Genomic DNA, 14,385 nt, shown 5'->3' on the forward strand with positions numbered 1-14,385 from the left:
GGGGCTACACAGGTGATCTTAGGGTCTACGTGGTGCCCACAAGCCCTGCATTGTTGACCCCCGCTTCTAAGAATGCCCTGGCTGAAAAGAGATCAATATCTTCCTTTCTATTAATTTCACAGCCGATAATCAAACCAGGGCAGCACGGCGGGGCAGTGGTTAGCGCGTGTGCGGCACAGTTCTGAAGTCGTGAGATCAAACCTCCTGTGTGGAGTTTTCAGGTTCTCCCCATGCTTGCGTGGGTTTCCCCCGGGCACTCCAGTTCCCTCCCACATTCCAAAAACATGCATGTCAGGTTAATTGGTCGGTCCAAATTGTCCCTAGGTGTGACTGAGCGAGCGAATTGTCTGTCCCTGTGTGCCCTGCGACTGGCTGGCAACCAGTTCAGGGTGTCCCCTTCCCACTGCCCGAAGATAGCTGGGATGGGCTCCAGCACCCCCGCGACCCTACTGAGCATAAGCGGTGCAGATAATGGATGGATGGATAATCAAACCATTTAAAACTGGGTCATTGAAGTATCTGAATAGTTTTTAGCCAGAACGGCTAAGTGCCTTTCCACTCACAGAAGAAAAGGAATTGGGGATAATGGATCTCGGCAGTACAAGTGCAGTCCAAATTAGGCAGGAAAAACAAGTTGCCACGCATGACACAAATTTGCTACCTTGGCCCCTGCTCTCAGTAATAGTCAACAGGGGATATTGGATCACAGGCAGAACAGTGCAATTTATTTCATGCAAGCCACAATGACATGTTTCAGCAGTCTGGGGTAAAAAAAAAAATAAACATGTCCTCTGCCTCTGCTCTCAGCAAGAAGAGACCGGACATAATGGATCGCGGCCAAAACAGTGCAGCTCAATTCAGGCGAGCCACAATGGCATGCCTTAGCAGCCCGGACAAAAAAAAGTGCTTTCCCTACCCTCAGTTATTGGCAATAGTTGACCAAGTATAATGGATTGCGGCCATACCGTGCATTTCATTTTCGGCAGGCCAAAACGGCACACCTCCACAAAAAAGTGCCTTCTGTCGGTTCCTGCTTGCATATGGGATTGGGTATAACGGATCGCTATCGCACGGGTGTAGTTCATTTTATGCGGGAATGAGTAACGGAGACGCTGACATGTAATGAGATTCTCACTAACTTCAGCGATTGCTGTCGTAACACGTTTTAATAGGTCACTATTGGATGATGGCTGACCGCGAGGCCACCAACATCCAGCTCATTTGCCAGGCGACAGGAAGAATACAGATGACGGATTTAAAAAAATTTCATTTTGGTTATCATTTCATTGGAGAAGCAATAAAGGCAGACACCCTTATCTGCATACGACATTATCCCAGCGTGAAAACAATAATATTAGCCGGGACGCGAGACTTGTAGACTAGACCATCTCGTCGGCTGTTTATGCGGTTCATATTGGACATTAGTTTCAATTTCATTAAAATCACCGGGAGGCTAAAATGGTAAAATGTTTCTGCGAGTAGAAAGAACAACCATGGAAACGCTTCAGTCTTTACAGTTGGACTCCAATTAAATCTCCAACTGTGTTTCTATTATAACGAGTTCTAAACTGCGATTGAGCCTTTAAATCATATGAACGCATAATGAGCATAAAATGCCTGACTTTAGTAATGCTATTATCATAACTGTATATGATGAGTGTATATTTTTTCGATTGTCTTTATAGCACTCTATTTTTCCATTATTTAATTTTCTACGTCTTCTAAACAGCACTTTTCTATCAAATTTCATTGTATGACATCCACAACAGATTATTTTGTGAGTTCCAAAACGGATCAAATTCAAACTTTGCGGTGTTCGTTATACAATTTACATCACTTAGATGCCTGTCTGCAATTGGTCATAGGCATATAAAACTCTGGTGCTCTATTGGTTTGCGTAAAGGCATTAGGAAAATGCTGATAGGCTATTGGCTGAACTACTACTAACAATGCTGTTCTCCTTTTTCATTTATTACAGAATCTTCATTAACACTGCGTGTCAGCGATAAAATACTGGGTTTTTTTGGGTAGCTATTTGTTAGCCATGTGTCTCAAGGCTTGCATTGATGCTAATGGAAAAGCAAAAAAATGGTAACAATGGAAACAAAGCTTGCATTCTTAAAGAACTACAAAGTGGCACACAAATTGCTACCCTCGCTAAGTTGCTGGGTCGTAACAAATCAACGATTGGGACTATTATTAAAAAAAGAGGCGATTAAATGAAGGAAATCTTCTTTGGGCATGACAATCTTCGCTAATGAAAGGTTTTAGATAATTTTCATTTTAGTCCACTGTCGCTGTCTCCTTCCTTTCTCTGCATCCACCAGCTACCCAGTTGAACCCAGGACAAACCATAAACGAGAGGTGTAAACAGGCACATTTCTGAATGCCAGTGCGTAGTCAAAAGATCAATTCAAGCAAATTCCAACTATTTTCCCTGTTAATGAAATACAATCGCTCCCCAAAGGAAAAGGCTGAGCTTAAGTGGTGCACATTCCCATAAGGCTGTCTGAAGCAGGCACAATCATTTACTGTAATGGTTAATGTTAACTTTGTAGCATATGCATAGTGAATATGCAATATTCCTATCATGTATATATGGACGCTGCCCTGCTTACGAACGAGATTCCGGACAATCGTTTGTAAATTGAATTTATTCGTAAGTTGCTTCAGTGCTATACTTTGTATGTTTAAAGTTTATATGAGTATGTTTAAGGCTTGTATAAGTAACTTGTATGGCTTTGCACTAAAAAGTAAACATTTCATAAAATAATATGCTTTATAAAGAAAAATAAAGTTTATTTGAACTTACTTTTGGAAGATGAGCTTCGAGAGTTAGGCGACTTCCTACTCAATGGTAAAAGTGGCCGAAAAAAAGCAATCCAATCATTTTCTCAACCACATCAAGCTTCATTTCAAATTAAACGGCTAGCCTCTTCTTTACACTTTACACCAACCATATTGAATGGATACACAAGATATTAAACAATAAAAACGTCAAAGTTCTTAGCATGCTAGAGATACAGTTCAGTATGTTTGTGCACGAACTCGGAAGAGGAAGCGGATTTCTTTTTAGGGGTGGATGCTGGGTGTGCTCTCACAGCGCCACACGCCAATAGTAGCGGAAAGAAGCACTACAGTACTGTCCTGTACTCAGAAAAAGGTGCACACAATACAAAATCTAACTTACTGCTTTAAGTCCGGATATTTTTCGTCATCCCGAAAAAAATGTTCGTATAGCCTGTTTTTTATAAGTCGAATGGTCGTAAGTAGGGAAGTGTCTGTAATTATATGCACGTGCATTACACATAAGTAGACCTACTATCTACTGGTTTGTTATTTTAATGTTTTTCTAGGGGTTCCATGGGTTCCGACAGCAATAGCTAATTACCAAAGGTTTTTATCCCCCGCTATTGTCAAGAAAGAAGGAGGACCCAGATGCGAAACGTTTCTCACACAGGCTTTATTTTACGGGAAATGGGGCAGTCATACACGTTAACCCAAACGCCAGTGATTCGGCGATCGCTGGGCGTAAGAGGTAAGGCAGCAGTTTGGCGTGGAACGACAGGAAGCCAGAGGCTGACGAGATCGATACCAATTACACAAGCAGATGCCGGACAGATGGGGTCGACACTGGACAGGACGGGACAGACTGGATTAATATCAGACACTGGTGACTGGAGTCCGATAACAAGCAGAACAAGATAGACGGGAACGATACCAGACACTGGAGATCGATATCAAACAGGACAAAATAGTTGGGAACGCTACCAGACCCTGGAGATCGATATCAAACAGGACAAAAAAAGACGGGAACGATACCAGACACTGGAGATCGATATTAAACAGGAAAAAATAGACGGGAACGGTACCGGACAGGAAACACAAGCAGGAAACCGGACAGAGTCAAAACACACGTCATGTGGGTGCAGCGGTTCGTTGACCGACTGACAAAGGGTGGTTGAGAGCACTGAGCTTAAATAGGAGGGAAGCTAATTAGTCAACGAGCCGCAGCTGGCGCCAAATGGGCGTGGCCAATTGGCAACTGTGACAACTTTGCGACAATTTCACTCTGCGCTTCCACACATCACAATGGATTCATGTCTTATACTTTGCTCAACTGTCCACTGTGTTTGCCGTTATTGCTGCAAGTCTAAACGTGTAAAGTTGCTTTAAGTACACATTCTCGATCAACCCAATTTAGCAGCATCGACTTTAATGGAAAATGTGATTTTACAGTTTCCATAAAAAAATAGACTAAAACAAAATTTAACATTTTTTAAGACAATCTCCGACTTAAATGACTTAGTCATAAAATACCAAACTGCCTGTCGCGTAACAATTTCCTTACATAACCAAATAAAGTAAGATGTAAACAGGCGCCTCCATATTTTGGCGTACGTAGCATCAGGGGACACATCTGGCGGAGACGAGCTTGAGTGTTTTTTGTTAAAGGAGCCATCTGTTATTAAAATACATTCTGCAAGTGAAGGACTCCCGTGTTCCATGTGGCGCTTTATCTCCTCTATAAAAGTTTCACATGAGTAGAGCTTATCTGCCACGCTACTGTGTGCCCCCTACTTTTTTGTGTGCTCCCCCAGGTAGTTGTGACCTTCATCCAGCTGCTGCTGTAGACTGACTCCTCATGCATCTGTCACCTACCAGTCCTGGCTGACGCTGACGCGCTCTACTTTCTAATTAATCGCCCAGTGTGCAAGGAAAAGGAATAAAAGAGAAGAAAAAAGAAAGAGTAGCCCCCTTTCAAAAGAGAGTGGAAAATAAAATAAAAATAAAAAGATGATTCGACATTTAGAGAAAATATAAAAATTTGATCGGTAACAGATTGTAGTAAATATTAGAATATATGATAAATTTAGGGGCAGCACGGCGGGGCAGTGGTTAGCGCGTGTGCGGCACATTTCTGAGGTCTTTAGATCGAACCTTCCTGTGTGGAGTTTGCATGTTCTCCCCGAGCTTGAATGGGTTTTCTCCGGGCACTCTGGTTTCTTCCCACATTACAAAAACATGCATGTCAGGTTAATTGGCCGGTCCAAATTGTCCCAAGGTGTGAGTGAGCGAGTGAGTTGTCTGTCTCTGTGTGCCCTGCGACTGACTGGCTGGCAACCAGTTCAGGGTGTCCTCTGCCCATTGCCCGAAGACAGCTGGGAAGGGATCCAGCACCCCCGCGACCCTACTGAGGATAAGGTAATAAATATTTCCTTTTAGGTTTTATGAAAGAGTTGTATTTTATCGCCATTGAGCTAGTGCTGAAAGTCGAGCCTGTCCTATCGTCCTGTTTTTATTCAATTTAGGGCCAAAAGAATTCATTCGACAGAACAAGCAGGGATTTTTTTCTTCACATTTGCGTTTTGATACCTTCCCCGTGCCAATAGTTTGTGAAAACGTTGACGTTTCCCAAAGCCCGCTAGCAAGCGTTAACTCTCCAACCTGGAATCTGATTGACTAAACAAACAGCTTTATTGAACACTGATGTTATGCTACCAGACCTTCAGAATTGTTTTTGAAGGCAGACGAGTAGGATTCTGACCCTGGCAACAAGTAAGGGATGAAATGTGATTGGTTACATGCTTGAATATGAAAGCACACATCTGGAAGCAGAGCCACTAGAAGAAAAGCAATGAGAGGAAGCTGACAGACAATTTCGAGTTATTTAATAAGTATTAATGGGAAAAGATAATTAACATCACATGATTTAAAGAAAAAAAATCTCAGAGAAAACCTATGGCAAGGTGCCCAAAGGGCTACTGCTATAGTGATGATAGCAGTAGCCCTTTGGCCATCAGACGTCATGATCGCATCAGGTAAAATGGTGAAATTCTTTTTGTACCCATATTTCTGATTTTATAACAGAGCACGCGCTGTAACTGCCCCCCGGACGGATTTTGGACATGGCTGTCTTAGATTAGATATCTCTGTAATCTAAGAGGCGAGCTATCCAGACCAGGAATCCAACAAAGATCTAATTAATCACAGAGCTTCACAACAAGGTCACAGTAGGAATTGGATTATTACTATACTCTTGACTGTGGACAGCGGAACTTTGAAAAAACGGTTATGCCAATGGATTTGGGATTCCTTTAATTGGAGAACATCAAGAATTCTGGTTTATTTTTGCTTATTTGATGAACCTCCTTGTCATTCATTGTAATTGTCTTGAAATTCTAACACGCAAACAGGTTTAGGATGTCTAAAACCCCATCACTTTATATTGATGTAAATTCTGTGAATAATAATAGGTTAGAAACCGAAATTAAAGTAAATGTCTGGACATTAAACTAAAATACCGTAAATCCCGGACTATAGAGCGCACCTGATTATAAGCCGCACCCACCTCATTTTAAGAGGAAAACCGATTTTGTACTTACACAAGCCGCACCTGTATATAAGCCGCATGCGCCCACATTTAAAAAATGTAACACAAACACCGACTTTACGTCCCGCAATTGAAACTGAATGTCCTTCATTAAAGTACACAATCCAAAAGTCACAGCCGGCAAGATGAACGGAAAATGATACCGGTACTTAACGTTTGATGCAGATCTGCAGTAATCCAAGGACAAAAGTGTATATTTCCAAAGGTAAGGGTGGGCAAAATATATATCCACTATTGTCCGCCGCTTCCACAAACAGTTCTCACATTCACCCCACTTCCCGTCACCCCCCGCTTGTTGCGCCCCTTCGTTCTCATTCGCCCGTACAAAACATATCAGAATAAGTGTCTCAAATAAATACATCACAAAAATATACAGTTGCAAATACATATTATACATGGTTACACATACAGTGCATCCAGAAAGTATTCACAGCGCTTCACTTTTTCCACATTTTGTTATGTTACAGCCTCATTCCAAATTGTATTAATTTAATCTCTTATTTCAAAATTCTACACAAAATACTCCATTATTACAATGTGAAAACGTTTTTTTTTTTACTTTTTTTGAATTTATTGAAAATATAAAAACTAAGAAATCACATTTACACAAGTATTCACAGCTTTTGCTTAATACTTTGTTGATCCATCTTTGGCAGCAAATACAGCCTCAAGTCTTTTTGAATATGATCCCACAAGTTTAGCACACCTATCTTTAGGCAGTTTTGCCCATTCTTCTTTGCAATAAGTTTCAAGCTCAATCAGGTTGGATGGGAGACGTTTTCAGATCTCTCCAGAGATGTTCGATCGGATTCAAGTCTGGACTCTGGCTGGGCCACTCCAGGACATTCAAGGAGTGGTTCTGAAGCCAATCTTTTGAGTTCGTGGCTGTGTGCTTTGGGTCGTTGTCGTGCTGAAAAATCAACCCTCGCCCCAGCTTGAGGTCAAGAGCGCTCTGGAGCAGGTTTTCATCCAGGATATCTCTATATATTGCTGCATTCATTTTTCCTTCTATCCTGACTAGTTCCTGCTGCTGAAAAACATCCCCACAGCATGATGCTGCCACCACCATGCTTCACTGTAGGGATGGTATTGGCCTGGTGATGAGCGGTGCCTGGTTTCCTCCAAACATGGCGCCTGGCATTCAAACCAAAGAGTTCAATTTTTGTCTCATCAGACCAGAGAATTTTGTTTCTCATGGTCTGAGAGTCATTCAGGTGCTGTTTGGCAAATTCCAGACGGGCTTCCATGTTCCTTTTACTAAGGAGTGGCTTTCGTCTGGCCACTCTACCATACAGGCCTGATTGGTGGATTGCTGCAGAGAAGGTTGTCCTTCTGGAAGGCTCTCCTCTCTCCACAGAGGAACGCTGGAGCTCTGACAGAGTGACCATCGGCTTCTTGGTCACCTCCCTGACTAAGGCCCTTCTTCCCCGATCGCTCAGTTTAGAAGGCCGGCCAGCTCTAGGAAGAGTCCTGGTGGTTCCAAATGTCTTCCATTTACGAATAACGGAGGCCACTGTACTCATTGGGACCTTCAAAGCAGCAGAATTTTTTCTGTATCCTTCCCCAGATTTGTGCCTCAAGACAATCCTGTCTCGCAGGTCTACAGACAGTTCTTTTGACTTCATGCTTGGTGTTTGTGCTCTGACATGCACACTCAACTGTGGGACCTTATATAGACAGGTGTGTGCCTTTCCAAATCATGTCCAATCAACTGAATTTACTGCAGGTGGACTCCAATTAAGCTGTAGAAAGATCTCAAGGATGATCAGTGGAAAAAAGATGAACCTGAGCTCAATTTTGAGCTTCATGGCAAAGGCTGTGAATACTTATGTAAATGTGATTTCTTAGTTTTCTATTTTTAATAAATTCAAAAAAGTAAAAAAAAAAAAAAAACGTTTTCACATTGTCATGATGGAGTATTTTGTGTAGAATTTTGAGATAAGAGATTAAATTAATACAATTTGGAATGAGGCTGTAACATAACAAAATGTGGAAAAAGTGAAGCGCTGTGAATACGACAATTTCACTCTGCGCTTCCACACATCACAATCCGGATGCACTGTATTTCCAAAGAAAGGCGGTACACTGAGAGTTTTCAAAGCTTTAATAATAATAGTATAACTTTCATACCAAACGGTGCCTGTGACAGGGCAGTTAATGGTAGCAACACGCTAGCAACACGCTCGCAAATCAGTAAACGGGTCTGTTAAAAAAACATACCGTACTTGTAACAATCACGGTAAACCGTCCTCATCTTCCTCCTTAGAACTGAAGCCATCAAAGTCGTCTTCCTCTGTGTCGGAAAGAAACTTTGTCATATAGACGTCGTCCCACGCTCCCATCCACTCCTGATTCTGTGCCCTCGTCTCCGTCACGCAGCAGACCGGCTTCTCGGAACCCGTTGGTGATGGTGGATTTTTTGATGTGCCTTTCTTTTTGCATTTTACATGATGAGGGTATGTTTACGCTAATTTAATTTATGCACAAGCCAAGAAGTTGCAGTCTTCCTCGGCGCATATATTCCACCGGTCTAAATCTTACCTTTTGTACTCGAGCACAGCTGGCGGCCGTTGGAAAAATTACATAAATTGGCCGCATCACTGAATAAGCCGCAGTGTTGAACGTTTAGGAAAAAAGTAGCGGCTTATAGTCCGGAATTTACGGTGATCTGGTAGTATAAAAACAGTAATGGAAGTGGTGATCCTATTGATAATGGCACGATCCAAGATGGCGGCGCCCTGTTCGGCTGCGGCTACACATTGGCTCGCTTTAGTTTTTTACGTTTTGGTCATAAAACATACATAGTCCGGAATTTACGGTAAATAAAATAAAACAGGGTTATTAAACGAAAACTACCAAAAACTTAGAATTTCACAATCAATACCATAAACCAAGTAAGTATTCTTTTAGTATAATTTAAATTAAATGTTGTCCATTATTTTGTCCAGTGTTGAATAAATGTTCGGCTTTTGTTCAAACTAATCATGCTAGATCCTGTTAAAAGAAAATAACTCTGAAATTGTTTCATTGATGTTGAAAATGTCAGGAAAAAATGTTAAAACGTCATATCGTCACGTCATATTGTCAAATATAAAAAAAATGTGAATATGCTTGATGGCTGTGTTTTGCTGCTGTTGGTGTCGGTGGATTTGTTCAGACCGAGGACAATCGACTTTGGCCTGGACGGATCTATTGACACTAACAAAGATGTTATATAATGAAATTGTGAATATGTTTGATTTTCGAGAAGGTTTGTTCAAACCTCACTTTGTGTTTGCTGTTAAAAGCGTAATATTGGAATATAATATTGTGAATGTGCTTAATTGCTGTTGAGATTGTCATGATTGTTTTCTGTTTTTAGTGTCAATAAATTTGTTCAAACCAAAAAAAAAAATCATGCTAGATCCTTAGCTTGGCCTTGTGTACTTTCTATGAAGTCACTATCTTTGATTTTTGCATTTCGGAGATGGAATATGAGCTTGCTCTGTCCACTCCACGCATCGGCCCGGTATAGCAGTACCTCCGGGAACGGTGCATTCGCAATGATCGCAGCAAGGCTTTAGGGCTAGGACCTTAGCTTGGCCTTTTGGCTGAGAGTAAGTGTCCCGGCTCCTAGGCTTTGTAGCGTATTATGAACTGACCGATAACGGATAATGGATAATGAATAACGAAGATAGATCAATAACCCTTAAAAACCCCAAAACCCCCCATCATGCAGTACCACCTGATATGATGCAATCGATGCTAGGTCCTTAGCTTGGCCTTGATGCCAAGTCCTTAGCTTGGCCTTTTGGCCGAGATGGAATAAGAGCTTGCTCTGCCCACTCCACGCATCGGCCCGGTATTGCAGTACCTCCGGGAACGGTGCATTCGCAATGATCGCAACAAGGCTTTAGGGCTAGGACCTTAGCTTAGCCTTTTGGCTGAGAGTAAGTGTCCCGGCTCCTAGGCTTTGTAGCATATAATGAACTGACCGAAAAAGAATAATGGATAATGAATAACGAAGATAGATCAATAACCCTTAAAAACCCCAAAACCCCAATATTGACACTAGATTTTCTTCTATTAAATTTACCACTCATCAAACATAGGACTGACTAGTCCAGTAGCTTTTCTCGCCTCTGCTTAACAGCATGAGGGGACGAGGAGAAGGGCAGGTACCCCAACACTCGACAACAACTATCCTATTAACATAAAGCAGCTGGATGTCATATTAGCTTTAAAGCAGAGGTGATAATTAAAAATGATCTGGGCCAGAGTAAATTGGTCATTTTGGGGATTAACTGTGAAAAGACAGATAAGGATGAAAAATGAATTGAGGGCATCGGCGCCTGAGCGAAAACACATGACCGCAAAAGCAAGTTTCCCATCGAGATCAATTATATTTGGATTCAATTTCAAACTGGCAATGACTGTGACCAAGATGAAACATTTATAATCTTTATAGGTAGCTATAAGAATCTCTCTGATAAAAGTAAATTAAATAGAAGTCCCATTCATGAAAACCACAAAAGAAAATACGATGAGGTTTTTAATCAAGAAGAATAGCACCGTATAAAGTAGGCAAGCGCAATAATGTTTTTTTCCAACCGATACCCGATAAAATCCTTCATTTAGAGGTTGAGACTGATAACCAATAACTCTTTTGTTAACTGCACACTGTATTTAGAAAAAAAAGGAAAAAGACACCAAAATCGAGTTATTTTTTTATTTGTGTTGTTGTTTTTATGTACAATTACAATAACATTATACAGCTTCTGTAAACATAAATCTAAAGTAGTGGATAGACTAAAGCTTGACTTTATTATTCGATCAATACTTTGTTTTTCAGTCATAAGTTTGATGACAACACTTGTGGACTAGCAGTCAGGATTCAGCCTCTTCACCGGCACAATTTCCTGTGGTGTGTTGTGGGCAAGCAAAGCCCTGTGGTGCCCATCCTTCGTCAGGCCAACACATAATAGTGCTCAGAGAAATTGTTTTGACTGAACAATCATTACACAGTAATAATACTAACATAAAACCTCGGATATAACACCCACCCAAACTTTAAGAGTTTTTTAGGTGAAAAATGAACGTTGTACATTAATACATACGGTAATACTAGAAAATAGCCACAGGATGAGTTCAAAAAGTAAAAACCATTTCAACCCAATGCACTTGCTCTCATTATTAATTAGCTGTGAGCCTCAGTCACTTTGAAAAGCGCATTACTGAAGGTAGATAACATGTAACAGCACACCGTCACATCCAGCACAGCCATAACACATTTTCACACAACTGAAACCTTGACTCATCTTCAATACATTGAACTCTCATATCAGCGGGGTACATTTCCCTCCCCCCAGCGAGAACCGATGGATCTGCTGTTACGTGATAACTTCCCTCAGAAGTGTTTAAAAGGTTTTGATCGCAATCTATGCTAGATTCACTTATCAAAGCACATGAAAAAAAATGACATGAACACTGCGATTTCTTGGAAAACAAAGCAGCAGTTCCTGGATCAGATACAAACCTGTGTCAACTCAGCCCACCCACTCTTGTTCCTGCTATTTTATAGGTATGAAAATGTCCCAATGTTCTAAGTGGGTGGCTTCCAAAAACCCTGAGAATGTAGATCATGTGAGATTTTGTAAACAACCTGAAACCGAAAATGCTGGTGAACAAACAACAAAAAGGTAAAGTACGCTGGGTACCAGGCAGCAGAGTCATCAACACAGCACAGAAAATAATCGATTGTTTTCTGCTCAATGCAGGATGATGGACTTTTTCTTCCACTGCATGTTTAAATCAACATCCGGGTTGCGAGACTAGATGGCTAAAAACAAGCTCTGGAGTTCTGCAGTTTTGTTAATAAAGCAGAATATGGACGGGCTTGTGAGTACAGAACAAGGCTGAGTTTAGATGTGAAAACTGGCTGACTATCATTTGGTTAAAGCGAAAAGTAAACCAAACAAGAAGCAAATAAGAACATTTGAATACAGTATTTGGATAACAATAAGGTTCATTATTTACAACTAAATAATAACATGATTTTGATGTAATGATTTCAAATAATGAAAAGGAGGAAATTGCCAAGTTGCGAGATTGCAGTAGAGATGACAATACTATTAAGGACCCCTCATACCCAGGCCACCACCTCTTTGACCAGCAGCCTTCTGTGATACAGGTCCCTTAAAGCGAAGAATAACAGGCTCAGAGAGTTTATTTCTTGGGGCCATTATCACCCTAAACTGGTCTTAAAGAGACACAGTAGTGCAGGTTTTTAAGGTTTTACTTTTTTGATATATCAAATTTAAGTATTATATGGCAGCACCTGAAAGGGCCCAGCATGGACTCCACTTCTTGAGAGTTCTCAGGAAAAACAACCTCAGGCAGATGGTGCTGGTGTCCTTCTACAGGGCCACAGTGGAGAAAATATTTGCATATGGCATCACAGTGTGGTATGCTGTATGGACAGCAGCAGACACGAGAACCTTACAGAGTGTCATCAATTCATCCAAGAAAATCATCAGTTTCTGTCTACCCAGTCTGGGGGACATTGACTTTGAGCTGCTGCCGTCTTGCAGACACTACAGGTCCCTTTAAACAAGAACTAATAGGCCAGAGAGAGCTTCTTCTCTAGGGCATTCACAACTCTAAACTGAAAAATATATTGCCATGGAAAAACTGACATTCATATTTTATTTCTCTACTCATATTTTGGAAATATGTTACTGTATATGCCATAGCACTATTTATCTGATGCACTTATATATCCTAATATACTTTAATGTTATTTTTATGTTTTTTTTTTCTTTTAAAGTGAAACATTGTACTATTTAGTGCCTCCTAGTGGTAAAAAAAAACAATCATTAAAGAAAACAATGTTGATTTTTGCTGTGAACAGACTTCTGTCGGTACCAAATGTATTTTAAAGGCATCGAGTCAATATGCAAGAATGATATTGCCAACAGCTCTTTGCTATCAACAGCAAGCGGAAGTTATGCTTCCTCTTTGATAAGTTATTTCCCTAACCTCATACTCTCCCCCCAAAAAATTCTTGACAATTTCACCACTTCAAAATAACACTTTTTGGCGAATTTTCACAAAATTATCTGAATGGGTCTAAATCCGCCATCCCTACCACACTCTGCAACCACCCAATAACTCCAATATGCCAGCTCAAGTCACACCAAAGGTAAATAAAATTAAAATGTTCCTTTTTTTTCAATGTTATTTATCATTTACACAGATATGACATATTAGACGTAATTACTTTATATTTTGTGACTCTTGTTTGATATTTTATACATTAATCCCTCTCTATAATGCAGTTTGCTTTTAACGCTTTCGCTACCTCATGGATTTTTAATGTCCAGTCATGTTCGTTTGTATAGCCCTTAATCACCAGAGGTCTCAAAGGGCTCTACAGACTACGGACTATTATTACACTATCCCCTGATCTGAAACCTACACGAGGGCAAGGAAAAACTCAAACCCTCAGCATAAGGATAAAGAAGAAACCTTGAGAAGAGACCGCACCTAAGGTAATTCCCCCTTCCAGGATGACCATCGTGCATTATGTTCTGAATTTGGATTGGCTAAACAGTCTCCCCGGTTATTACTGTATTTTTGATGGTACAGTTGTTATTTGTGAAAAATAGACAAGTAAAACATTATTTGTTAAACTAATGCTTCAGCCTATAAAAAGGGTTTTCTCTTTGGTTTCAGTCGATGAGTATTTGATTATATAGTCAAGTCATATAATAGTTGTAAAAAAAAAAAAATCTTTACTCCAGTGAATTTTCCCTGTAATGGGTCATTTTTGGAATGTAGTCCCGCAATAAATGAGGGATTACTGTGTACAATTCTAATGTTTTTAGTTGGGGTTCAGACCTAATAACTATCGATTTCTATACCCCACTGTATGACAATTTTACCTTGCGATCCCCACCTCAAAATGGATACATGTTGGTTTTACCGTATTTAAATTAGAAAAATGAACTTTT

General features: G+C 40.5%; 1 protein-coding gene and 2 pseudogenes across 1 annotated transcript in view; 2 read left to right on the forward strand and 1 right to left on the reverse strand.

Moving 5' to 3' along the window:
* The window catches only part of plxnb2b (plexin b2b), a 357,777-nt gene that overhangs the window by 333,341 nt on the left and 10,051 nt on the right, over positions 1-14,385 (reverse strand). The gene's annotated exons all lie outside the window — the stretch shown is intronic.
* LOC148362978 (U2 spliceosomal RNA) lies at positions 9,802-9,936 on the forward strand (annotated as a pseudogene).
* On the forward strand, positions 9,965-10,269 carry LOC148362979 (U2 spliceosomal RNA; annotated as a pseudogene).

The sequence above is a fragment of the Urocampus carinirostris genome, chromosome 7 (genome assembly GCF_059441175.1).
Source record: "Urocampus carinirostris isolate Australia breed hairy pipefish chromosome 7, RoL_Ucar_1.0, whole genome shotgun sequence".
Taxonomy (NCBI): Eukaryota; Metazoa; Chordata; class Actinopteri; order Syngnathiformes; family Syngnathidae; genus Urocampus; species Urocampus carinirostris.